We start from the raw sequence: 16,172 nt of genomic DNA on the forward strand, positions 1-16,172 counted from the left end.
CTGTTTTTCTTGGAGTCTTTAGATGCAGGAGCTTGTGTTTCCTCACCTTCAGATTGTTTTGATTCTTCTTGGGCTCACAGGCAAAATATTTCTCAATGGTGTTCCTCTTTTTTCTCTGCTTGCTCATTTTCCCAGCCTTAGCCTGGTTTTGGGTTGCTTCCTGACGTTTTGGGACACTCCTACAAGGGTCTCAGTTTATGAGGCTCTGTTCTCCCTCCTGGTCTGTGAATGACCACAAGTGCCCCCCTCTGCCACAGGGCTGAGGTGGGGGGGGACCCTGCTGTTCTATGGAGGGGGGGGCTAGACTGCGATCAGTATCTGACTATGGTCAGAACCCCAGAGTCCTGTTCCAGGGACAGAGGACAGAGCTGGGCAGTCTCTCTCTTCACTCTCCTCCCTAGGTTCAATGGGATCATGCCCTGGGGGCTCCTGTTTACTGGCTGTGCCTGCTTCTGTTTCCTGGATCTGGACTGCCTTGGCCACTCTGTTTGCTGTGTGCCCTGAGGTCTGGGCTTCATGTGCTCACTCTGGCAGAGGTCCCCCATGGTTCTAATTTGTGCCCTTCGAATATGTGTCTGGTGCTCCCCAGGGCATAGGTCTGTAAACTCCCCTGCTGCTGTGAGCCCCAGCTCCCAGCACCCTGGGACTGCCTCTGGGAGGCTGAATTTCTTTTGCTCTGGCAGGCCACCCCTCCCACCCTGGGGAGCAGAGCCTTTCTGCTCTTTTCCAGGTTACCTTGAGTAGGAGAACTGCCTCCCTGGGTCTCTCTCTGTGGGTTGTCTCTCAAAAATTTAGAGTCCTTAGTTTAGAAGTTTTATGAGAGAGCACCTAAGACACTATCTGCTCTTGTCACATCTTGGCTCCGCCCCCCCAATTCCAAAGTTCTTAAGAGAATTCCAGGGTGTCCCAGTATCATTTTTTCTGATCCCATTGTAAACACTTGCCCTATGTAAATTCTCCATAAAATAGTCTTGGCAAGCATACTTCTGGCATTTGAACAAATGACCAACCCCACCATAGTTGCACTATCTAGCAAAGTTTGAACACTTGGCAGTTTAACTCAAGAAAGGACCTCAGTGTCTTGTATCTTCTCCTGCCAAGTGATCTTCAGAATTTTCCCAAGATTATTTAAATGGAATGGATTCAGTTTCCTGGCTGGTACTGGTAGACTGTCCAAAGCTTCAAAGATAGATAGAATGAAATCAGCACAATAGGCTCTGCAGACTTTCAGTTTGGTAGTCAGTCTAATACCTCTTCTCTCCCACACTCCCTTTTGGAGTTTGCCTTACACTGAGCTACCTCTGACAGCGTATATGCCAACCTCATTATCAATGTCCATTTCCCTAAAAAAGTACACTGCCAATGTAAGTGAACTTATCCACAGTATTCAAAACTCCATTTGCTGTACCCAATGATTCCACATTTGGATAGTGTAGTGCTGGCTGATGGAGCACCTGTGTTTTCCTGGGTGTTGTTAAGTCAAAATTAGCACAAGCATCAAATGATCCATGCTTTGTTGCTACTCAGCTTCAGAGCAGCATTGAGTGGTCTGTTAAAAATACTACAGAAGTGTTCAGTTCATCTAGTATATTGTCCCTATCGCTAATCAATGTGATTCCATCAGCCCTGAGGAGTTGAGATGTACCATATGTCTTTGATCCATAAATAGCTTTCAGGGCTTGAATTCCCTGAATGAACACAAGAATGAACTGAAGGATGATATGCTAATTCAAGTAGCAAAAAGAAGGCACCCTAGGCAATGAGATGGAATGCCTCCTGAACTTCCCTAGAAACAAAGCAAATGTCTTAACAGAGGTGAGCAATTGGGGGTGATTGGAAAACCTGGGAGGAGGAGTCAGTACATTTTGAGAAAACCAATTTTGAAATTTGGTAAGGTTAGAAGACTGATGACTCGTACCTGGTGTAGTCAATGTTGACAAATATGAAGATATGCAGTAAAATAATTAAATCTATATTCATAAGCACCTTTAAATAAAAGAATCTTTTATGGTTTCTAAGTCTTTCATACAGTGAGACATTTTTTCCCATTAAAAAAAATTAGTCAAAATCCTTAGCCAAAGATTCTGAGTTAGTCTGTAGTGTAGTTGAGCCAAAAAAAAAATGGTTATTTGGTTTAAGAATTACTAAATGGTTTAGAAATTGAGTCAAAAAAAAAAGGAAAGTGATCAGTGTTGGAAAGGATGTGGGAAAGCTGGAACACTAATGCATTATTGGTGGATTTGTGAACTGATACAACCATTCTGGAGAACAATTTGGAATTATGCCCAAGGGCAACCAAACTGTACATACCCTTTGATTCAGCAATTCCACTACTAGGTCTGTATCCTGAAGAAATCATAAAAAAGGAGAAAAGCCCTACATGCAGAAATTTTTTTTTCATGGCAAAGAATTGGAAATGGAAGGGATGCCCATCAATTGGGGAATGGCTAAGCAAATTATAGTATATGAATGTGATGGAGTACTATTGTTCCGTAAAAGAACAAATTTCAGAAAAGCCTAGAGAGATTTAAATAAACTGATGCTGAGTGAGGCGAACAACACCAGAACATTATATGTACATTAACAGCAACATTGGGTGATGATCAACTATGATAGACTTAGTTTTCCTTAGCAATACAGTGATCAAAGATAGTTAAGAACTTGTGATGGAAAATGACATCCACATCCACAGAAAGAGCTATGGAGTCTGAATGCAGATCAAAGCATACTAATTTTCCATTCAAAATTTTTATTTTGTTTTTTTCTTCTCCCATGGTTTATTTTTCCCCTTTAGTTTCGATTCTTCTTTCACAACACGAATAACATGTAAATATGTTTAACAAAGTTATACATGTATAACCTATATCAGATTATTTGCTCTCAAAGGGATGTAGAACTCAAAATCTTACAAAAAGTGAAATTTGAAAACTAAAAAAAAAAGAGGAAAAGAAATTGGTGTCAAGAAATGGAGATTCTAATTCTGCCTAGACATTTGCTTAGCTAAAGCTCAGGGCTCTCAAGTTTCCTTATCTGAAAAATGGAGTCATTACCAGTACTACCTGTTCTCACATGTATCTATATAGAAAACCTTTTTTAAAGGGCTATATGTTTTTTTTTAAGTTTTTTTGCAAGGCAAATGAGGTTAAGTGGCTTGCCCAAGGCCACACAGCTAGGTAAGTATTAAATGTCTGAGACCGGATTTGAACCCAGGTACTCCTGACTCCAGGGTCGGTGCTTTATCCACTGCACCACCTAGCTGCCTCCTAAAGGGCTATATGAATGTGTGATTTGTATCTTAACTTTTTTTGTCTGGAGCTGTGAGTTTATTAGTATAAGGCAGTTCTTTACAAATGCTGATCAGCAAATGTTTACAATTTTAGTCATAGAGAGCTACCTGGAACACTGACTTTATACAGTTAAATGACTTTCTTGTGGTAAAATGTATGTGTCTATATGTGTGTGTGTGTGTGTGTGTGTGTGTCCCAATGGTAGGGCTTGAATCTTAACCTTTCTGACTCCAAGGCTGTCTTCACTAGGTTATTCTTCCTTTCATTAAAATTACTTTAATGATTCATTTACCAGTGTAGAAACCTTCTCTCCTGAGATCTATTATGCTATGCCCATTTTTATGAGGATAAGCAAGTAAAGTGCCTAGGTCTCAAATCAGTTGACATTTGCTGAATGTCCATCATGAACCAAGAAGTATGCTCCAAGAGACCAATATTGTACAATCTTCTAGGAAGAGACTTACAGTCAAGTTTAGTCAGTTAATATAATCAATTGGACCCTGTCTATTTCTGAGTCAAACTGAGAAGAATATGAAGTTTGTCTTTGCATCCCCCTTCCTAGAACCCTATCTCACTTATTCCCCTCTTCCTATCTTGTCTCCCATTTTAGCAAGAACTCATTCTGAGGTTCCCTTCCTAAATAGTTAGCTGGTAACAGCTCTAAGACTCAATCCTCTTTAAAGACCTCTTGTAGAAGGAAAAAACTGTTATTATTAACTCTTCAGGATGGATGCTTTCTCCACCATAGTAGATCTCAACTAAAGATGGATCCCATATGATTTTTATTCATATTTTCCCTTAAAGTTTTTGATAAATAATGATCTCCTAAGAATATAATATGATCCATAGAGGGATGGGAAGAAAATATTATTTCTATTGATTTCTAAGTCTAAAATAAACACAAATACTTATGTGTGTGTTTATTTTATATATTTTATATATTCATATCTATGTTTTTATATACTTATATTTAGCTATATTTTTGTATTTTATATATTCATATATTTTATATAGTTATATCTATTTATACATTATATACTAATATATTTTATATATATTTGTATATTTTGTATATTTATATCTACATATTTATATATTTTAGATATATTTTTATATTTTACATATTCATATATCTATATATACATTATATACTTATATCTCTATATTTGTGTTATATACTTATATAGATATATTTTTATATTTTACATATTCATATATATACATTATATACTTATATCTCTATATTTATACATTATATACTTATATGTTTTATATATTTATTTTCCATATATGTATGCATGTATGTACGTATGCATGCACCGAACAGGAAACTTTACGAGCAGTCGGTGTGCAGACTGGCCCGGTCCGCCAGGCAGCGGCCGCAGCACTCCAAGCTCCGACACTTGGTGTTAGCGGAGTTTGAGGCTGCAGCGTGGGCCCAGGACGGCCCAGGACGGCCACGCCGTGAGGCGGGACAAGCCCGGGCTGCGGGCGGGGCGGCTGCGGCACAAGTCTGGCGCCTCTCGCCCGGTGCCAACCTCCCGCTGTCCCCCCTTTGCCCCAGGCCCTCCTCCCGGACAAAGGGAGCCTTTCTTCCTCGGCGTTGCACGCTGCCCTCCCTCCCAGGCCCTCCAGCGCGGTCACCCGTCTCCCTGCCGTCCCCGCCCCCTTCCAGGCCCAGGTCCGGGCGGCCCCAGGTGGGAGAGAAGGCAGAGGAGCCCTCCCGGGGGGCGGAAGCCTGCTCCGCTCGCGGGCGGCCAGCGTCCCGAGCCCCGCCCGAGGTGTCGGGTAGAATCCCTGCCCGGTCCCCGGCCCCGGCCCCGGCCCCCGGCCCGGGCGCGTGCTGCCTTCGTGCCCCGGCCCGCTCCGCGCCTGCCTTCTCCGTCCTCCATTCCCAGGGCTCCGCTCGGGGCGCTTGCCAGCCACAGCCCGCGGGCCGGCGGCGAGAAGCTCGGGCCTAGGAGAAAGCGCGGCTCCCAACGTGCGCGCCCAGTCCTGCACATCCCAACTCCGAACGCCCCGCTACTCCCTCTGCGGGCGCCGATTGGCCGCGCCGGGCCGGAGCGACGGCTCCGCTGTCCAACCGGAGAGGCGTCCTCCGTCCCCGCCCCTGGGGCCGCCTGCGGGAGCCACACGGCCCCTCGGATTGGGCGACGCCGAGCGGGGCCCGCAGCCCCGACGCGTAGCGTGGAGCGCCGCAGCTGCTCCACTTCTAGCCAGGCTACGTAGGTGAGAGCCGCCGTGTGCCGGCCCCAGCCCGGCTCCTCCGCGTGCCCAGCGAGCGGCTCCCTCTTATTGTCTCCGGCGCCCCTTGCGAGACACAGGCCGGGGGATGGCAGGTGAGTGCGGGCGCCCGGGCGGCAGCGCAGGATTGCCCCGGCCGTCCCCGGGATCGCATTTTTAGCATCCCTGGGTTTTGCCTCGGTTCTGTTTTGTTTTCCCTCCTCTTTAGAGGGGCGTGTGTGTGTGTGTGTGTGTGTGTGTGTGTGTGTGTGTGTGTGTGTGTGTATGTGAATCTATGTGTCTGTATGTGTGAGTGTGTGTGTGTGTGTGTGTGTGTGTGTGTGTGTGTGTGTGTGTGTTAGGCGGGAGTGGAACCCGCGGAGTGCACATGGATGGCTCCGCAGACTGCGCGAAGCGGGCAGGAGCAGAGCGGAGAGGCTGCGGGGCAGAGGAGCCCGAGTGTCAGTGCCGGGACGGGGCGCAGAGGTCCGTCCCGGTCCCTCCCTCTCCCGGAGAGCTCGGGCCGGCCGGAGGCAGCCAGCCTCCCCCCGGCCCCCGGCTCCACGGCCCGCGCTGCCCAGCCAGGGCGCCGCTGCCGAAGAAGGCGCACAATGGGCTTCATGTGGTCAGCCTGGCCGCAGAGGGGAAGGGAGAGCGGGCTGTGGAGCTGGCCGGCGCGGGGGAGCCCGCCGAGGAGGAGGCTTTACAGCGCTGCCACCCTGCCCGCTCCCCTGGGCTTCTCTTAGCTGACGCCCGAGACAATGAGTTGTCACCGGGGGCTGCTCCGGCTTCCCGGGCGCTCCGAGCCGTGCCGGGCGCCCTCTGGCTTGGGAAGCAGGATGTTGGCAATTACGGCTTCTACAAGCCTGGCTTTTCTTCCCTGCCAAACGGCCCCCCCCCGCCCCCCATATTGTCTCCTCATCCCCGGTATGCCACTTGCCGTCGGAGCCGGGCCTGCTTTTGTTTACAGACTTCATCATTGGGTGAGAGCCTGCTACTCCGGGAATCGCCTGGACCCTTTCCTTTTGAGTGGCTGGTAAATGGGTGGGCGATGCCTTGGAGACTGTCAGGTGACTTTCCTCAGGCTCTTTTTCAGAGATGATGATGATGCAGTGCCATGTATTCCTTAATTCCATTTCCCCTTCCATTACCAGCTTGTGTCTTAGCTTCTGAGGAGCGAGACTTCTAGCAAGCTAGGCGGTATCTGTGAATCTTCTTCACCGGACTACGGGGGGCTCTGATTGACCAGAACTGGGGGATTCAGCAGTGCAGATTTCCACAACAGAGGCCCACCATGCTCAAAAGCTTGGGGGAGGAGAGAGAGAGAGAGAGAGAGAGAGAGAGAGAGAGGCATCAAAACTGAGATATTGATGTAATCTATCAGTGCTGACTTTACCATGTCCTTCTCTTCTCCCCCCCTTCCCCCATGCCTCGAGTTAAGGGTTTATTTCTTCCGGCCAACTTCTCCCCCCATTCTCCTTTAAATGGCTCAATGGTATTTTTTGCCTTTAACATCTCATGTTCTGTTTGGGCTTATGCTTAGGTGTTTAATATTACATGCATGCTCACAAATGTAGTATTTCTTTTTTCTGGTTTGTATTTCAATTCGCCTTAGCCTTCAGTTTGCTGTGCTGTTCTTGATATCAGAGAAAGTTGTCTTAGTGAAGATGTAGAACCTTCCATCTCCTTCATCTTGGATGGCTGCTGAGTGGGCAAAATAATGAAGACCCATATATGTGTGTTTATATGTGTGTATACACATACATATATACACACAATTGGAGAGATATGAGCTAAGGTTTTTTGAGAAGAGAAATAAAGGTTTTCTGAATAAATGAGAGCCACAGGAGAAGATAACTTCAGGGAATAAGTTAAAAACTGAGTTGGAGAAAATAAAGCATGAGTAGAAGACTGCCCTTTATGCTTAACCCTGATATCTATTGCCTCTTCCACCTCAATCAAAAATCTCTATCACAAGCACAGATCATTCAGGTATGTTGAATGATTGCCTCATCTGTATTATAGGATCATCTACTGAGAACATGCAATGTCTTCTGTTTCATACATCATCATAGTATTCCCCAAAATTCTTCCCTTCCAGAGAGCCATTCCATTTAAAAAATTGTTTTTTTTAAAAAAAGAGGAAAAAGAATCAGTATAACTGAATGTTGTTTAAAAAAGTCTGAAAACATGTACAATATGTAACACCTGTGGACTTTTCCCCTCCACAAAAGAATAGGTTAGCTGTCTCCTCTCCTCTCTTCGTTCAAGTCTTCCTTGATCTTCATAATTTTGAAATATCTGTTAATTGTCCCAATTAGTACCTTTGCTGATTCCCTAGGATTTTCTAAGTACAATATTTCATTGTTTTGTGGTATACAACAATAACCCATGCCACATGAAATTTTCTTTTTAACCTAACTCTCAACCTTTTCCGGTGAAAAGTTCCTCTAACCTGGTCGTTCTTCTATAAGGTTGATTAAAATACTGATCATCAACATATGTCATAGAATCTTAGAATGGATTGATTATTTCTATCTGTACTTTATTGAACTGTTTTTGACTATAAGGCTAATAACTAAGTTTAAAATTTTAATATTAGTGCTAGTGAAGTTAATTATTGTTACTATCCCAAAATAATTTTGGGGCTTTTTGGGGCATAATAAAAGAATTCTCTGCTTTGTGTAGTTGCTGAGGTCTAGTTTTCCTTCCTTTTAGGGATAAAGTTTGAGAGCAAAAGGAGGTCTGGTTAGGAATTCTTGTTAGCTGACAATTTAACTGTACTCTAATGTTGATCTGAAGGGAACTTGGAGAAAGACTTTTTACTCTTTCAGGACTACTCTATTACTCTCCCCCCCCCCCCATCCCTTTCTAGAAAAGAATGTTAAAACAGCTTTGGTCTTTCTCCTTTCCTATCTCAAGTAACACTATCACACTATGATTAGGGGAGTTCAGAAAAATATGATCATAGACTTAGAGCTGAGAGAGATTGTAGAGGTTGTGGCCTACCGCTTTACATATATATATATATATGTATATACATATATATATATATATATATATGTATATGAAAATTGAAGCATAAAGAGATTGTGACTTGAATAAGGTAACATAGCCAACATCAGCTTATGTTCCTGAACCCAAGTTTTATTCCCTGTTCATTACATCCCACTTTGGGACTCATTTTTCTACTGCTTTTATTCATTATTTTAGGTTCAGATTTCTAAATGGATAGGCTAAGCAAATTTCAGTACAGGAGTTATTGAATACTATTTGCATGATAACCAGTTCCATAACCTTGAGGACCTAGCAATTTTTTTTAAATTTGTAAATTGTTAGAGTAAAAAAGAAATTTTCCATACCTTTCATTTTTATGGATAGAAAGTGTGGTCAGAATAGGTAAAGTCATTTGCCCCGGGTCACTTTGCTATTTAGTGGTAGAACTAAGACTGGAATATAGGTCTTAGATCTTCCTAGGTGAGTGGGCTTTCTACTACACCTGGTTGACCTAAGAGTAGTGTGTGAATGGTAAATGGATGGTACAGATAAGAACATGAGAACATGTAAAACCTATAGTGCTATTTTGTCCAGGAATTAATAATGAAACTAAATCTATAGGGTTGTGCAAAGTGGGGAGGATCTACTGGGAACAAAAAAGGTAAGTTTAGTTTTTGAGTTTTAATAATGTCTCCACTATGAAGGTGGCAAAGGTAACCTTGTTTCTCTAATTAGAATTCTAGTACAACTTTATAAGAAGCTATCAAGACTGAAAGGCTTAAAGTAGTGAGTTGTCTGCTGAGAAAAAGTCTAACTGAGTTTGAAAAAGTTGACCACTGGGCAATGAACTTTTAAAGCCATAGCAATTCCTGAATACTATATATTAAGTTATGTATGGCTTCTGATACTTGTTTATTAAAGGACAAAAACGTAGATCTTTTTAAAAAATTAATTTTTTAAATCTTAGATCTTTTAAAGTAATAACTGTGTAGTATAAGACTTGAAAAAAATAATGATCATATGAGGTTAATCTCCAACTCTATCTACTCTGTCTAGTTATTAGGCTCTCACAATTGAAATATTATCTCATTTTAAAGAACTAAACTTTGTAATATCAAATTTTTACATTGGTGCAAGTGTCTCTAACTAACCCCCTTCCCCCAAACTCCATACCCCAACTATACATTGAAATAGGAATATTAGATTTGAAGTATCTTAATGTTATACTGTCTTTATTGTCTTTTTTTTTCAGATCAAATGTCAGGATCTCATTTCTTCTTTCATTTTATAGTATAAAGATTGATACTGTGTTCTTTGGAGTGAGGAGTCATTGAAAGTGTATTTTTTTTTAACATGTGAGAATACTTTTATTGATCTTTGGTTTGAAAGTTGCTGTATTTCTGATGCAGGCAATACTGTGTAAAAAACAATTTAATGGAATATACCACACCCAAGGGTAAAGGAACAGAAATAACAAAGTTTAAATGTCTTACAGTGATGGAAAGGGAAAATACACAAAACTGATGGTGGGGAAAGTATTTCTTTTGAATCTATAGATACTTTATAATATCTTCCTTGGCATTAGGCTGCATTTTACAGCATCTACATACACATTATCACAACCAGTTTGAAATAAAGAGCTTCTTTCAAATCATATGATTATTTATAGTCATTTTGAAGGCGAATATCTTTTTTTTAAGATTTTATTTATTTTGAGTTTACAATTTTCCCTCTAATTTTACTTCCTTCCCCCACTTCCCACAGAAGGCAATTTGCCAGTCTTTACATTGTTTCCATGGTATACATTGATCCAAATTGAATGTGAGGAGAGAGACAGCATATCCTTAAGGAAGAAACATAAAGTATAAGAGATAGCAAGATCAGACAATAAGATATCAGTTTTTTCCCTAAATTAAAAGGAATAGTCCTTGGTCTTTGTTCAGACTCCACAGTTCTTTGGATACAGATAGTATTCTCCATTGCAGACAGCTCCAAATTGTCCCTGATTGTTGCACTGATGGAATGTGCAATTCCAACAAGGTTGATCATTGCCCACATGTTGCTCTTGGGGTGTACAGTGTTTTTCTTGTTCTACTCATCTCACTCAGCATCAGTTCATGCAAATCCCTCCAGGCTTCCCTGAATTCCCATCCCTCCTGGTTTCTAATAGAACAATAATGTTCCATGACATACATATACCACAGTTTGTTAAGCCATTCCCCAATTGAAGAATATTTACCTTGATTTCCAATTCTTTGCCACCACAAACAGGGCTGCTATGAATATTTTTGTACAAGTGATGTTTTTACCCTTTTTCATCATCTCTTCAGGCCCAGTAGTGGTATTGTTGGATCAAAGGGTATGCACATTTTTGTTGCCCTTTGGGTATAATCTCCAAAGATTGGATGAGTTCTCAGCTCCACCAACAGTGTCCCAGATTTCCCACAGCCCTTCCAACAATGATCATTATCCTTCCTGGTCATATTGGCCAGTCTGAGAGGTGTGAGGTGGTACCTCACAGTGGCTTTAATTTGCACTTCTCTAATAAATAATGATTTAGAGCAATTTTTCATATGACTATGGATTGCTTTGATCTCATCTGTAAATTGCCTTTGCATATCCTTTGACCATTTGTCAATTGGGGAATGACTTTATTTAAAAAATTTTTTACTTATTTCTTTGTATATTTTAGAATTGAGTGCTTTGTCAGAAATATTAGTTGTTTTCCAGTTTATTACATTTCTTTTGATCTTGGTTACAGTGGTTTTGTCTGTGCAAAAGCTTTTTAATTTAATGTAATCAAAGTCATCTAGATAGTTTTTAGTCCATCTTGAAGGCAAATATCTTGCCTTTAAAACTTTTAAACAATCAATATTTAACTTGTGCTTAGGAATTTTCCTAAAGGAAAAAAATGTTATTTTTCAAATAAATAAATTGCATTAGGAAAAATCAACACTGAAATCACAAATCATATTTTCCACAAAATCTCACAGTATTTCCTTACTTGGAAAAATATCTTTTTTAAAAAGTTTAAATCAGCAAGTTATTCCTCAGTCTCAGCTTCATTAGTTTCTTTTAAATGACATACAAATATCTATCAAGAGGATAAAAAGTTTTTTTTAAGAAAGATTTTATTGGGGCGGCTAGGTGGTGCAGTGGGGGGTGGCTAGGTGGCGCAGAGTACTGGCCCTGGAGTCAAGGAGTACCTGAGTTCAAGTCTGGCCTCAGACACTTAATAATTACCTAGCTGTGTGGCCTTGGGCAAGCCACTTTACCCCATTGCCTTGCAAAACAAACAAAAAAAAGATTTTATTTATTTTGAATTTTACAATTTTTCCCCTAATCTTGCTTCCCTCCCCTGCCCCTCAAGAAGGCAGTCTGTTAGTCTTTACATTGTTTCCATGATATACATTGATCTAAGTTGAATGTGATGAGAGAGAAATCATATCCTTAAGGAAGAAACATAAAGTATAAGAGACAGCAAAATTACATAATAAGATAATGTTCTGTTTTTTTTTTTTTAAGTTAAAGGTAATAGTCTTTGGTCTTTGTTCAAACTCCACAGTTCTTTCTCTAGATACAGATGGTATTCTCCATCCCAAAATTGTGCCTAATTGTTGCACTGATGGAATGTGCAAGTCTAGTAAGGTTGACCATCACTCCCATGTTGCTGTTAGGGTGTACAATGTTTTTTGGTTCTGCTCATCTTGCTCATCATGAGGATAAAAAGTTTTTTAAAAAAATCTCTTAATACATTAGTAGCAATAAAGACAAAGCACCATCCTATACATGGTGTAAGAAAATAAAAGGGAAAATAGTAGCTGTGTAGGCTTACGTTTCCCCTGCCCCATAAAAAATGTATTTTTTTTAAATTAAAGTTTCAATGTATATTCTTTTACAGTTGAAGGACTTTCCCCCACTCTATTCCTGCCCATTCTTATCACATTCCTCCTAGGTTAGTGTAAGATCCTTGTCTAGAGAAATTTCCTTAAGGCATTCTCACAAGATCTAGAACTGGAGTTCTTAACTTAAGAAATGGATCTTTTTGAGTGGTGAGGTCTGTGGACCCCTTCTTGGATAATGTTTTTAATTTTTGAAAGCAAGTTTTTATTGTTTATTTGTTATTGTTGTAGTTATTTTCCCCAACATTCTTACCACTTTTCCTCTCAGGAAACCAACCTATATAACAAGTAGTATTTTTAAATATAAAATAAAAAGAAGATATTAGCATGACTGATCATTAAATCAAAAATTCTGAAACCATATACAGTGTACGATAATTATGGAACACCCACCTCTGCAAAGAAGCATGGATTGTCTTCTCATTTCTCTTTTTTTCAAGGAGCATATATTCTTTAAAATTTTGCACCATTTAATGGGGGGAGGGTATTGTTTTTATTGTACTTTGCAAGTTTTTTTTTTTTGAATCTTCTTACTTTGGTGTGCATCAATTCATGTTGATCTTTTGATTCTTCATTGTATCCATCCTGTTCATTATTTCTTCTAGCTAGTTACATTTAATTACTTTTGTAATATAATTTGATTTTGTAACATAATTTGATTATCCATTCTTAAATCTGTGGGCAAATATATGTGTTTCTAATTCTTTGCTACCACATAAAGTGCTGCTATAGTTATTTTTGTGTTCATGGCAACTTTATTCTAATATCAGTGATATCTTTGAACTTGGTAGAAGACTAGAAATGGAAACTCTTATTCCAAAGGGTATGGATAGTTTAGATACTTTTTTTGAATATTTCTAAATTGTGTTTCTAAGTGGTTCTATTGATTCATAGCTCTACCAGCAATGCATGCATATGCCAATTTTTCTATAACCCTTCAACTTTGATTATTCCCAACTTTTGTCTTTGTTGCCAATTTGCTGAGTGTGAGATGAAAACTTAGGTTGTTTTGATTTACATAACACTGATTCTTAGTGATTTGGAGCACTCTTACTTGTGGTTAGTAGTTTTGTTCTTTTGACAACTGTTCATTTTTTATATATAAGGGATGACTTTGGGTCCTAATAGCTAGCATTTATATAGTATCTACTATGTGTTAGACATTTTATACATATTTTTTCATTTAATCTTCACAACCTCAATTCTGGGAAGTAGGTGATATTATTTTCCCCATTTTACAGTAGAGGAAAGTGCGGCAAACAAGAGGTAAAATGAGTTACCTAGATGGACACAGCTAAGAAGTGACTGAGGCTAGATTTGAACTCAGTCTTTTTGTCTTCAGGCCCAGCACTTTATCCATTGGGCCACCTACTTTTGAGAGCTCTCTCTCTCTCTCTCTCTCTCTCTCTCTCTCTCTCTCTCTCCTTCCTCTCCCCCCTCCCTCCTTTTCTCCCTTCCTGTTTCTCTCTTATGTGTACATATATATATATATGTGTGTATGTACTGAATATATTGTACATATATATGTATAAACTGAATATATTGTGCATACATATATATGTAAATACATAACATCTGTTAATCATTTATATTCCTTAAATAGCAGTTATTAAAGAAATTTGATATAAAGATCCCCCCATTCTACTGTTTTCCTTCTTATCCTAGGTCTATTACTTTTCTTTGTCCAGAGACATTTCAGTTTTATGTATCTTCATCTTTTTTATTTATCTAGTTATCCATTTTATCTTCTGTATTTTCCTCTATCTCTTGTTTGGTTAAGAAAATATCTTCTATCCATAGCTGAGAATAGCATATATTGTTTCTTTTCTAATTTTTTTATATTATGATCCAGAATATCTAGGTTATGTATCCATTTATTTTAAAATTGTATTTATTTATTCATTACTTATTTATTTATCATTCATTATTTATTTATTTAATTTTGATTTAATTTGTTTTAAAATTTTATTTATTATTCCAACTACATATATAGTTTACAACATTTTTTAGTAAAGTTTTGAGTTTTATATTTTTCTCTCTCCTCTTCCCTCTACCCTCTCCCTGACAGTGTAATCTAATAGATTGTCTACGTATAACTCTAGGTTAAACATATTTCCATATTAATCATGTTGTGAAAGGAGAATCAGAGCAAAATGAAAAAACTAAGAGAGGAAAAAACCCATAAATTAAATTTTAAAAATTGAAAATAGTAAACTTTGGTCTGTGTTCAGACTCTGTTATATATCTATTTAGAATGTATTGTGAGATGCATTGTAAGGTTTTGATTGGCTTAAAATCTGTCAGACTTCTTTCAGCTTTTCCCAGCAGTTTTTATCAAATAGGGTAGTCTTTCCAAAATAATTTATGTTTTTCTGGTTCATCAAATATTGAGTTTAATATTGATGTTATTAATTTGTTGTCTATGATTCCTTTTAGAACAATAGTTTCTTTGATAATCCTGTTTTTATGTTGCGAATGTTTGTTTAGTTTCTCTGATGTTATGATTTCAATTTCTGCTTTATTTAGAGTGATCTGATACAGACTAAATAAGTCTTTTTTTTAGTTTCTCATTTTTATCCTGTATGTCTTTAGTTTGTGTGTGTGTGTGTGTATCTATCTTAATTCATAGGGTTTTGTTTTCTTATCCAATATTTTATATTCTTTCGGATTGTATAAATATTCACATTTAAATCCTACATATTTAAAGCTATGAGTTAGGTTAATGTTTCTTTCATTTGTCTTCATTTTTTTTTTCTGAATTAGCATTTTTTTCCTTCCTCAATTTCTTTATTTATTTTAGCTTAATCTACTTTAAGGCAATGCTATTCCAACCAATTTTCTTGTTCTCACTTTGACGTACCCCCCCCCCCCCAATAAATTTTCTTCCTTCTTTCTTTAGTTTTGGAGTTTTGCTTTTTACTAGTTTTGCTTATTACTTCTTAGATCTTTCTTCCATTTGTTTAATTCTTCTCTCCTTTTTTAAAAAAATATATTTTTATTTATTTGTTGTTCCAACAATATGAAACAATAGTTTTCACCCACCTTTTTTTCAAGGTTTTGCATTTTACATTTTTCTCCCTACTTCCCTTCCCTCCCTGATTCCCCGACAGAAAGCGATTTAATATAGGTTCTACATGTATAATTATGCTAAACATAGATTCAAATTCTTCTTGTTTTGAAAGAAGAATCAAATCCAATCAGAAAGAAAGAAATACTAGAGAGAAAAAAATAATACAAAAGACAACTTTTAAAAATTGAAAATAATAAGCTTTGATTGGCATTCAAACTCCACAGTTCCTCTCTGGATATGGATGGAATTTTCCATCACAAGTCTTTTAGAATTGTCTTTCATTATTGTACTTGCTGAAATGAATGATCTATCAGAGTTGATCATTACCCAATATTGTTGTGTGTATAATATTCTTCTGATTCTGCTCATTTCACTCAGCATCAGTTCATGTAAGTCCTTCTAGGTTTTTAGTCCCATCTCTCTTGATTTTGTATAGAACAATAGTGTTCTGTCACATTTATATACACCACAATTTGTTCAGCCATTTCCTAGTTGAAGGACTTCTCTTCAATGTCCAATTCTTTGCAATCCATGAAAAGAACTGCTATGAACATTTTTGCACATGTGGATTTTTTATCCTTTTTTGTGATGTCTTTGGGATACAGGTCTATAGTGGTAATGCTAAATCAAAGTTTATGCACAGTTTTATTGCCCTTGGAGTGTAATTCCAAATTACTCTCCAGAAAGGTTGGT

At 38.9% G+C, this 16,172-nt stretch overlaps 1 protein-coding gene across 2 annotated transcripts in view; it reads left to right on the forward strand.

The window, feature by feature from the left end:
* Positions 1 to 5,538: 5,538 nt before the first annotated feature.
* Positions 5,539 to 16,172, forward strand: part of TIAM1 (TIAM Rac1 associated GEF 1) — a 355,527-nt gene continuing 344,893 nt past the window's right edge. For both annotated transcript variants that reach the window (XM_074214024.1, XM_074214023.1), the window contains exon 1: positions 5,539 to 5,626. The gene's annotated coding sequence lies outside the window, so the exon portion shown is untranslated. The remainder of the gene's footprint in view (positions 5,627 to 16,172) is intronic.

This window comes from Macrotis lagotis, chromosome 1, assembly GCF_037893015.1.
Source record: "Macrotis lagotis isolate mMagLag1 chromosome 1, bilby.v1.9.chrom.fasta, whole genome shotgun sequence".
NCBI classification, from domain to species: domain Eukaryota; kingdom Metazoa; phylum Chordata; class Mammalia; order Peramelemorphia; family Peramelidae; genus Macrotis; species Macrotis lagotis.